At 37.3% G+C, this 9965-nt stretch overlaps 2 non-coding genes across 2 annotated transcripts; both read left to right on the top strand.

Moving 5' to 3' along the window:
* The first annotated feature begins 5791 nt into the window (after nucleotides 1–5791).
* Nucleotides 5792–5897, top strand: LOC121216790 (small nucleolar RNA R71). Its single transcript, XR_005913008.1, has one exon. It is a non-coding gene; the product is annotated as a small nucleolar RNA R71 (small nucleolar RNA).
* A 2617-nt stretch (nucleotides 5898–8514) lies between these two features.
* Nucleotides 8515–8621, top strand: LOC121217170 (small nucleolar RNA R71). The gene has a single exon (XR_005913336.1). It is a non-coding gene; the product is annotated as a small nucleolar RNA R71 (small nucleolar RNA).
* Nucleotides 8622–9965: the final 1344 nt, after the last annotated feature.

The raw sequence follows: 9965 nt of genomic DNA on the forward strand, positions 1-9965 counted from the left end.
CTATGCTTTCCTAAGTATAAAACATGAAATTAAAACATTAAGAGCATCGAATTCACCAATTCTAATGGGAAATCATCCATAAAATGCATTAAACATGGGGTAAAAATATGTATAATTTACGGTTTATCAAATACCCCCACACTTAAGCATTTGCTTATCCTCAAGCAAAATTCTCAACTCATAATCAAAATAAATTCTTCTCAACTTATAATTTCTATCGATAATATCTCACATTAATCCATAAGTAATCATACATTGAGAATTCAACTAAAAGAACATAAAAGTTCCAAACATTCCAGGTTGAGCATTTTATTCATGCAAACATTGGTTTCTCCCCTCATCTAAGTAATTACCTTTGATTCAAAATATCACAAAGTTTTACATCCTCACTAAAGATTCACCCAAATCACTCGAGGCGTTTAAGGCCAATAAATGAAGCACTCAATAGTCAATAATGAAAAGTCATTACCATAGGCTTGTATGAAAATGAAATCTCCACCATTATAATTTAAGATGATACATCAATCAAAAAGTCTTTAGAGGGTTGTAATGAGGCTTGGTTAGGGGGTATGGTCATAAGCTGAAAGAAAGGGTTAGAATTGAGGTTGAATTAAAAAATTGTCTAACTAGAAAAAGAGTTAATCTTCACTTGCGTACAACAGAGCTTCTTCTCAGAATATGGAATTACTAATATATATACATTGGTTTTTTTTTAAGAACAAGTTAAATAACATAGACTAACTATTAAGAACAAACATAGCTAAGCAATCCATTCAACTCAAATCTCGACAAAAATAGGGATTAATTTAGGGGATTTCAACAACAATGGGTTAAGGGTTAATATTAAGGGTAATACAAAGAATGGTTTGTTAGGCTCAAGGGGGTTTACTAGGGGTTAATCGTGGAGGTAGGCTTTTCATGGCATGAGTGGGTTAATCCTAAGTGCCTTAATCATTTTAACATATCAAATCAAATGGTGTGGTCTCGACATGCATAATCAAGCAAGTTCTACAATAACAGTTCAATATTGACGCACTCAAAGCAATTATAAAAGTGAGCATGAAAGAATTAATAGATGCTCAAAAGGCTCAAAAATCACACAAAAATTATGGCTTTTTGATGTTAAAAACTTGTGAATTCCAATTCAAAGTAATGCCTAAACTTTGTGGAAACAGCCTAAGATTTTGAATTCTTAAAAATCAACTCATCATGCTTGTTTCTCTAATGTCTTAAAGTTTAAACAATCAATGTATAATTTCCTATGTTTTAATTCAAGATATATCAATCAAAATGATAAATTAATTAAAATCTATCCTAAATATGATATAAAAGCTTTTCAACAGAACAAGGCAGTCATTTAGGAATTTTTCTAATAATGAAATAAATACCCCCCACACTTAAGAGGTAAATTTCCCTCAATGTACAGAGATAGACATTAAAGTAAAAAAAAGATAGGGGGAGGTTAAACTTCCTGTATGATGAATTCCTCGAACTAGAGTTTTTGAAGAGTAATTGGTTCGAGAGTGGAGGAAGATACTCTAGCGGTCGTAGAGGTTCATTAATCCATAATTCTTGCGCCACAAGAATATTATATCTAGTGGTAGCTATGGTCGTGGTCGAGCAGGACATGGCAATCGTGGAGAACCTTTCCCGGTGAAGTTTTAGTTCTTATGTGATGATGAGCTTAAGAGCTCGATATAACTGTGATAAAATCAGCAACTTTTTAGGGGATATTAGGAAGAATAATTACTCATAAAGAAATAACTGAAATTAATAATTAAAAATAAAATTATAAAATCTAATAAAAATAAAAAGTAGTTTTAATAAAAATTAACATAAAAACATAAAATTATAAATAAATGTTTTTAAACATCTTTATCGCTGGATGGTTCGCGAGGTGGGACTGGCGATGAGATGTGGAGGTACTGACAAATCTACTGTAGAGTAGCATCAATGTTGTCAAATCATTGAAAACACTGTTGCTCGAATCGAGTGAGGCACTCAGAGATATCAGCATATGAAGTCGCCGCATGAATTGGATGAGAGGGTGGTGGTGGCTGAGTCGGTGGGTCCTCGTGCTGTGGGGGGACATCATCAGGAATGTCCTCGTAGGCCTCCTCCTCAGTAGATTGGGCGAGACGATACTAGGGAGGATAGGTTCTTCAACGCCTCTCGATCATCCTTATGCTAAGCATGCTCGAGATGCCTTATGGAGACATCTGGCCGATGAGGGTGAGGGATGATTCTTGGGCCACAGTGTTGAGGAGCCCGAAGTGTCGCACCGAACTCTAAGACGCTTAGCTGGCGGATTAATTTGCCTAGGCGAAATTGAATCGTACTGGGATCATCGTAGTTCGTCATTATAGTCTACAGATGGAATGTTGAGCATAGTTCCATCGTGAGCTCAAGGTATGTTAGCTTGATAATCCTAAAGAATAGCTCCCAAGGGACGGTGGTTAGAAGGGCTCGAATCGAATCAGCCAACTGAACTTGTTCTACAGTAGTCCAGTCGATGCAGCATCCCGTAATTAAAGGTCAGGCCCGAAGTATTTAGAACAGTTCTTCCTGGGGCCCTTAGGGGAACTATAGGAGAGGGTGACGAATTTTCGCGGTTGGACAAGTGGAAGAGGATGCTCCCTTCCTCTTCTTTGAAGTAGGTACGGCGGTTTTCTTTCCTCTTGAAGATGACATTGTGTACCTGCAATTGGAAACATCAATTCATCTTTTGATGAGTGGACAATTTATAATATATAAAAGGAATGCGACTAAATTCGAAATGGAAAATGCATAAATATATTCAGCTACAATTCCTAAATTCAATTAAAATAATAAGTTCAATGTCTCATTTCTTTGTGGCATGAGCATGGTGATATAAGTAAAAATGGCAAGGAATGGAATGCAAAATACTATATGATTGAAAAGAGATGTCAACACAATATGCATGATTATTTCAACTATCCTAGCCATGAATATTCACTTCTAACAAATTAAATGAAGTGTAGGAATCATGTAATGAGTAAAATTTTAGACATGAGAGAGATGATAACTTGTTTGATAAATGAAATTTATGTGATTATCAATATGGAAATAACATGAAAAATATAGATTAATATGATAAATAGCATTATAAATCAGTGAAATAAAAGAAAAAGGAGTAAACAAACGCTAAGGAAAGAGATTGGGCGTCGAGAATAGAGCTGTAGGCGGCGCACGGGCGTGGTAGGGAGGCCGTGTGAACTTGTAGCGGCTTGGGTTAAGGTTTCTAAATGGGGAAGAAAGTGAATAGTGCAAGGTATTTATAGATTTTGGGCCACACGGCCATGGCACACACCCGTGTTCCCTAATTTTTGCCCTTGTGTTTCGTATTTTTCCTATTTGGGCACGTTTGAAATTCGTCCCAAGCCCGTGTACCTCAGGCGTGTGGGTCCACACGACTGTGTCTAGCTTCGTTCACTTCTCCCACGCCTGTGTGTGCAAGCCTCGTGCCCGTGTTAATTTGACAGGTTCAACCACGGGTCTTCCACACGGACGTGTCGCACGCCCGTGTTGTTTTGGCAGGCTTGACCATGACCATGTCACACGGCCATGGCGTTGTATCGTAACCCGTGTTGGGGAAATCCTTGCCCTACTTTCACACTGCCATAAGCACTCCCGTGTGCTTTGTCGTGTCTATGTGGAAAACCTATATTAAAGAGCTCCATTAGTAAGTTAGATGTTGAAGACTAAATTTTGGAAGAAGTTAATACAGTTAGTGCTCGGGTTACCTCCCGAGAAGCACTTATTTATAGTTTAAGCTCGACTTACCTCTCCGTTAAATGATCATGGTGGTTCGAGGAGTTTATACTCCTCATTCCTACTATTAATCTTAAAATAAGGTTTTAAACGGGTATTGTTTACCTTAAAAGTGCCGAACTTGGGATGACTCACCTCCACCGTACCGAATGGAAAAATTCTGAGTACCATAAAAGGGATTTCCTCATTCGGTGTGGTAGTGACAATGTGGGGATTTGCGGCATCTAATAAGACTTTATCACCAACCTTAAGTTGATTTAGAGAGGTATCAGGCTCGTTCTGGCGTAGTTTCAATTTATCGTGTGTTCTCAATTTATGTGTTCTCCATTCATCTAACTCCTTTATTTGCAGCCTTCGTTCTTCATAAACAGAACCTCTACTATTGTTTGGGAGTGGCTCATGTACTTCCTTCAGACTTATCTCCTGCAAAGTGGTTGTATCATGTGGTCAGTTTGAATAGAACGGTTTAGACGATCACCTTCAATTTTTGATGTGTTATCAAAATTGCGAGCTTCAAGGGTGAGTGTTTCGTCTCCTACGCAAAGTGTGAGCTCACCTGTGCTAACATCAATAATTTTTTTAGCAATTGCTAAAAAGGGCCTTCCTAGGATTAAAGGAGTATTGCTATCCTCCTCTATGTCTAAAACAATGAAACCAACGGGAAATATAAATTTATCGATTTTGACTAGCACATCTTCAATAATACCCCTAGGAAATCTTATAGTTTTATTTGCTAATTTAATGCTCATCCTAGTCTGTTTGGGTTTCTCGAGACCTAGTTGCTTGAATATTTTAAAAGGCATGACGTTGATACTAGCCCCTAAATTAGCTAATGCATTATTAACATCTAAACTACCAATTAAGCAAGGAATCGTAAAACTCCCTGGATCTTTTAGTTTGTTCAGTAGCTTATTTTTCAGAATAGCTGAGCACACTACGTTTAGCTCCACATGTGATGCCTCGTCCAACTTCCGCTTATTTGCTAAAAGCTCTTTTAAAAATTTCATTGCATTTGGCATCTGCGATAGAGCTTCAATAAATGGTAAGTTAATATGTAACTTTTTAAGAGTTTAAGGAATTTACCAAATTGTTCATCTGAGCGGTCTTTCCTTGTTGCATTGGGGTATGGTACACGAGGTTTATATTCGACATTCATTGATTTGTTTGTATTTTGATCTACCTCACCTTGACCTTTGCTTACCACAGTTTCTTGCCGCGGTTCTGGTTCAGGCTCCACAAATCCTTCTTCATCTTGAACATTAATCGCGTTGAGCTGTTCCCTTAGGTTGGGTTCAGTATTACTTGGCAAACTACCTTGCGGTCGTTCGGAGATTAGTTTGGAAAGTTGGCCTATCTGAGTTTCGAGCCCTTGGATCGACGCTTGTTGATTCATAAGTGCTATCTCGGTGTTCTAAAAATGAGTTTCTGGCACCGATATAAACTTTGAGAGCATCTCTTCAAGGTTCGGATTCTTTTCCTGTTGGTAGGGTGGTTGCTAAAAACCCGGAGGCTGTTGTGGTCTTTGATTTCCTTGGCCTTCCCATGAAAAATTAGGATGGTTCCTCCAACCTACATTGTAAGTGTTACTAAATAGATTGTTTTGAGGTCGAGGATTATTACCCATGTAGTTTAGTTGCTCGTTATCCCTGTTTTGGGCATAAGGTTGACATTCCGAATGGCTTGTTCCACCGCTATTGCTTCACACTGCATTACTGAGTGAACCTATGAAGAACTAAGAAAACCATCAATTTTTTTATTCAATAGTTCTACTTGATTTGATAGCTTGGTGACTGAATCGACGTTATAAACACCGGCTGTTTTCGTTGGCTTTGTCCTCATGACTTGCCACTGATAGTTATTCAATGACATCTCCTCAATAAACTCACAGGCATCTTGAGGTGTTTTATTATTGATGGTTCCGCCAACAGCTGTGCCAACCAGTTGCCGAGTCGAAGGATTCAGACCATTGTAGTATATTTGAACTTAGAGCCAAAGCGGTAACCCGTGGTGAGGGCACCTTCTCAGTAAGTCCTTGTATCTCTCCCATGCATCGTAGAGGGTTTCTAAATCCATCTGCACAAAAGAAGAGATATCATTACGTAATTTAGCCGTTTTAGCCGGCAGAAAATATTTTAGTAAGAATTTTCCGGTCACTTGTTCCCAAGTAGTAATTGACCCTCGTGGTAACGAGTTCAACCACTGTTTAGCTTTGTTCCTTAATGAAAAAGGGAATAACCGAAGACGAATGGCATCATCAGAAACGCCATTGCTTTTAAATGTATCACAAAATTCTAGAAAGTTTGCTAAGTGAGCGTTGGGATCTTCATCATAGTGCGTGGAGCAGGATTTTGATTAGCCACAATTGCAGGAGGTAGCTGATTGTCTTGGTTCTTAGCCATCTCTTCAATTTCTTCTTGCTCGTTCTCTGTGTATCGTAAGCTTCGCCTTATTTCTCTTTGATTTCTACGAACTATACGATCAATTTCTTCGTCGAAAAGTAATAGTCCTGATGGGTTTCTTCTAGTTATAAACTATAAAAAACCTACCAAGAGAAAGAAAAAGTAAGTTAATAAATAATAATAATAATAAAATTAAATGAAATTGCAAGAAAAATAAATGGCTAAAGTAATAAAAATTGAGCGTTCCTAATATCTTAGCTCCCCGACAATAGCGCCAAAAACTTGATCGCGTGATTTCGTGATAGATTTTAAAGATTTATAATTACTCATTCTTGAACTAACTATTATTGCGATGTAGGCAAGTGTACCTATCGAACAGTAGTATAGTTTTAGTAAGACCGGATTGTCGAACCCAAAGGAACTAAAAGTACTAGTAATGATTGTCTTTTTATTATCTAGCCTAAGAATAAAGAGGTTTTGTTTTAATTAACTAATTATCTAAACTAAGAATTCACAAATAAAAGAATTGGGGAATTGCTTTTAGGGAAAATCGATTGACTTAAGACAATACTTAAGGAAAAATCCACCTAGACTTTACTTGTTATTCTGGCTCCGAATCGGATGATTTATTCATTCAACTTGTTCCGTAGAGATCCCTAAGTTATGTTATTATCCCTATTCAAGACTAATAACGTCTAATCCCTAGATTGAATAACTAAGACTTTTCTCTAATTAACACTCTAGGGTTGTATTAACTCAATCTATGGATCCCCTTATTAGGTTTCACCCTAGAAAAATCTTGTCAATAAAATAACATGAATCATCCTGTTCCCTAGAAAACCTCATAGCATCATAAATTTTAAAGATAATCTCCTCGTCACCTGCTTTAAGTGCCAATTTATCGTCACCTACATCGATTACAGCCTTAGCAGTGGCTAAAAATGGGTGCCCTAAAATTAAGGGCACTTCCACATCTTCATCCATGTCAAGCACAACAAAGTCAATAGGTTCATATCTACTTTCATGAGTATGTCTTTTATAACGCCCCAAGGATGTTTAACAGATCTATCGGCTAATTGAATACTCATCCTAGTAGGTTTAGGTTCCCCAAGACCAAGTTGTTTGAATATTTTATATGGCATCAAATTAACGCTAGCACCTAAATCAGCTAGTGCTTTTTTAACATTTAGACTACCAATTAAGCAAGGGATAGTAAAACTCCTTGCATCTTTCAGTTTGGTTGGCAACTTATTTTGGAGTATGGCTGAGCACTCCTCGTTGAGTTCTACTGTACCCAAGTCCTCGAATTTCCTTTTATTGGTTAGAAGCTCCTTCAAAAATTTTTCGTATGTAGGCATCTGCGAGATGGCTTCAACAAAAGGTAAGTTGATATGTAGTTGCTTAAAAAGTTCAAGAAACTTACCGAATTGCGCATCAATTTGATCTTTTTTCAATTTTGCTAGGTACGGAACCAGAGGTTTATATTCTTTTGGCACTCGTTTGTCACTATTTTCGGTTTTTTCTTTCCCTCTTTTACTTATCACGGCTTCTTGTGTTAGCTTCTTTTCAGTTTCCGCTAACACTTTCCCACTCCTTAGTGTAACTGCTTCCACATGCTCTTTTGATTGGGTGTTACTAGGGAAACTCCCTAGTGGTCTTTCTGAAATTAATTTGGATAGCTGGCTTATCTGAGTTTCGAGCCCTTGGATCGATGCTTGTTGATTCTTAAGTGCTGTCTCGGTGTTCTGGAAACTAGTTTTTGACACTGATATAAACTTTGAGAGCATCTCTTCAAGGTTCAGCTTCTTTTCCTGTTGGTAGTGTGGTTGCTGAAAACCCGGAGGATGTTGTGGTCTTTGATTTCCTTGGCCTCCCCACGAAAATTTGGGATGGTTCCTCCAACCTGCATTGTAAGTGTTACTAAATGGATTGTTTTGAGGTCGAGGATTATTTCCCATGTAGTTTAGTTGCTCGTTATCCATGTTATGGCCATAAAGTTGGTATTCAGAATGGCTTGTTCCACTGCTACTTGCTTCGCACTGCATTACTGGGTGAACCGATAAAGAACTAAGAAAACCATCAATCTTTTTATCCAAGAGTTCTACCTGATTTGACAGCGTCGTGACCGAATCGACATTATAAACATCGACTGTTTTTGTTGGCTTTGTCCTTATGACTTGCCACTAATAGTTATTCAGTGACATCTCCTCAATAAACTCATAGGCATCTTCAGGTGTTTTATTATTGATGGTTCCGCCAGCAGCTACGTCAACCATTTGCTGTTAGACCATTGTGGAATGTTTGAACTTGGAGCCAAAGCGGTAACCCATGGTGAGGGTACCTTCTCAGTAAGTCCATGTATCTCTCCCATGCATCGTAGAGGGTTTCTAAATCCATCTGTACAAAAGAAGAGATGTCATTAAGTAATTTAGCCGTTTTAGCCTGCGGAAAATATTTTAGTAAGAATTTTTAGGTCATTTGTTCCCAAGTAGTAATTGACCCTCGTGGTAACAAGTTCAACCACTGTTTAGCTTTGTTCCTTAATAAAAATGGGAATAACCGAATACGAATGGCATCATCAGAAATGCCATTGATTTTAAATGTATCACATAATTCCAGAATGTTTGCTAAGTGAGCGTTGGGATCTTCATCCTGCAAACCATCAAACTGAACAAATTACTGTATCATTTGAATAATGTTAGGTTTTAATTCAAAAGGATTTGCAGCTACAGTAGGTATAGCTATGCTAGATTCAGTTCCTGTTAAAAAAGGTTTAGCATAATCATACATAGTGCGTGGAGCAGGTTTTTGATTAGCCGCAATTGCAGGAGGTAGCTGATTGTCTTAGTTTTCAGCCATCTCTTCGATTGGGGGTTGAGTATCGTCTTCTTGCTCATTGTTTGTGTATCGTAAGCTTCGCGTTATTTCTCTTTGATTTCTATGAACTGTACGATCAATTTCTTCGTTAAAAAGTAATGGTCCTGACGGGTTTCTTCTAGTCATAAACTATAAAAACCTGCCAAGAGAAAGAAAAACTAAGTTAATAAATAATAATTAAATTAAATTAAATTGCAAGAAAAATAAATGGCTAAAGTAATAAAAATTGAGCGTTCCTAATATCTTAGCTCCCCGGCAACGGCGCCAAAAACTTGATCGCATGATTTTGTGATAGGTTTTAAATATTTATAATTATCGTTCTTCAACTAACTATTATTGCGATGTAGGCAAGTGTACCTATCAAACAGTAGTATAGTTTTAGCAAGACCGGATTGTCGAACCCAAAGGAACTAAAAGTACTAGTAATGACTGTCTTTTTATTATCTAGCCTAAGAATAAAGAGGTTTTGTTTTAATTAACTAATTATCTAAACTAAGAACTCACAAAGAAAAGAATTGGGGTTTTGCTTTTGGGGAAAATCGATTGACTTAAGACAATACCTAAAGAAAAATCCACCTAGACTTTACTTGTTATTCCTCCTCTGAATAAGAGCTTGTCTTGAATCAGTATCCTGGGATATCAAAACAAGAATTAAGAACACATAATTAAGAACAAGTTAAATATTTATCATACGATTTACAAAATAATAACAAGATTCTTCTTAGGTTTCATTCCCCTTAGGTATTCAGGGGTTTAGCCCATAACTAAATAAGAATACATCTCAGAAGAAAAAAGAATACAAAACATAAAGAAAACCCAAAACTCCTAAAGAGAATTTGAGGAGAGATCTTCAGTCTTGATGATGAATTCGGCTTCTGAGATGGATCAATCGGCTTT

Source organism: Gossypium hirsutum, chromosome A02 (genome assembly GCF_007990345.1).
Source record: "Gossypium hirsutum isolate 1008001.06 chromosome A02, Gossypium_hirsutum_v2.1, whole genome shotgun sequence".
In the NCBI taxonomy this organism is placed as follows: domain Eukaryota; kingdom Viridiplantae; phylum Streptophyta; class Magnoliopsida; order Malvales; family Malvaceae; genus Gossypium; species Gossypium hirsutum.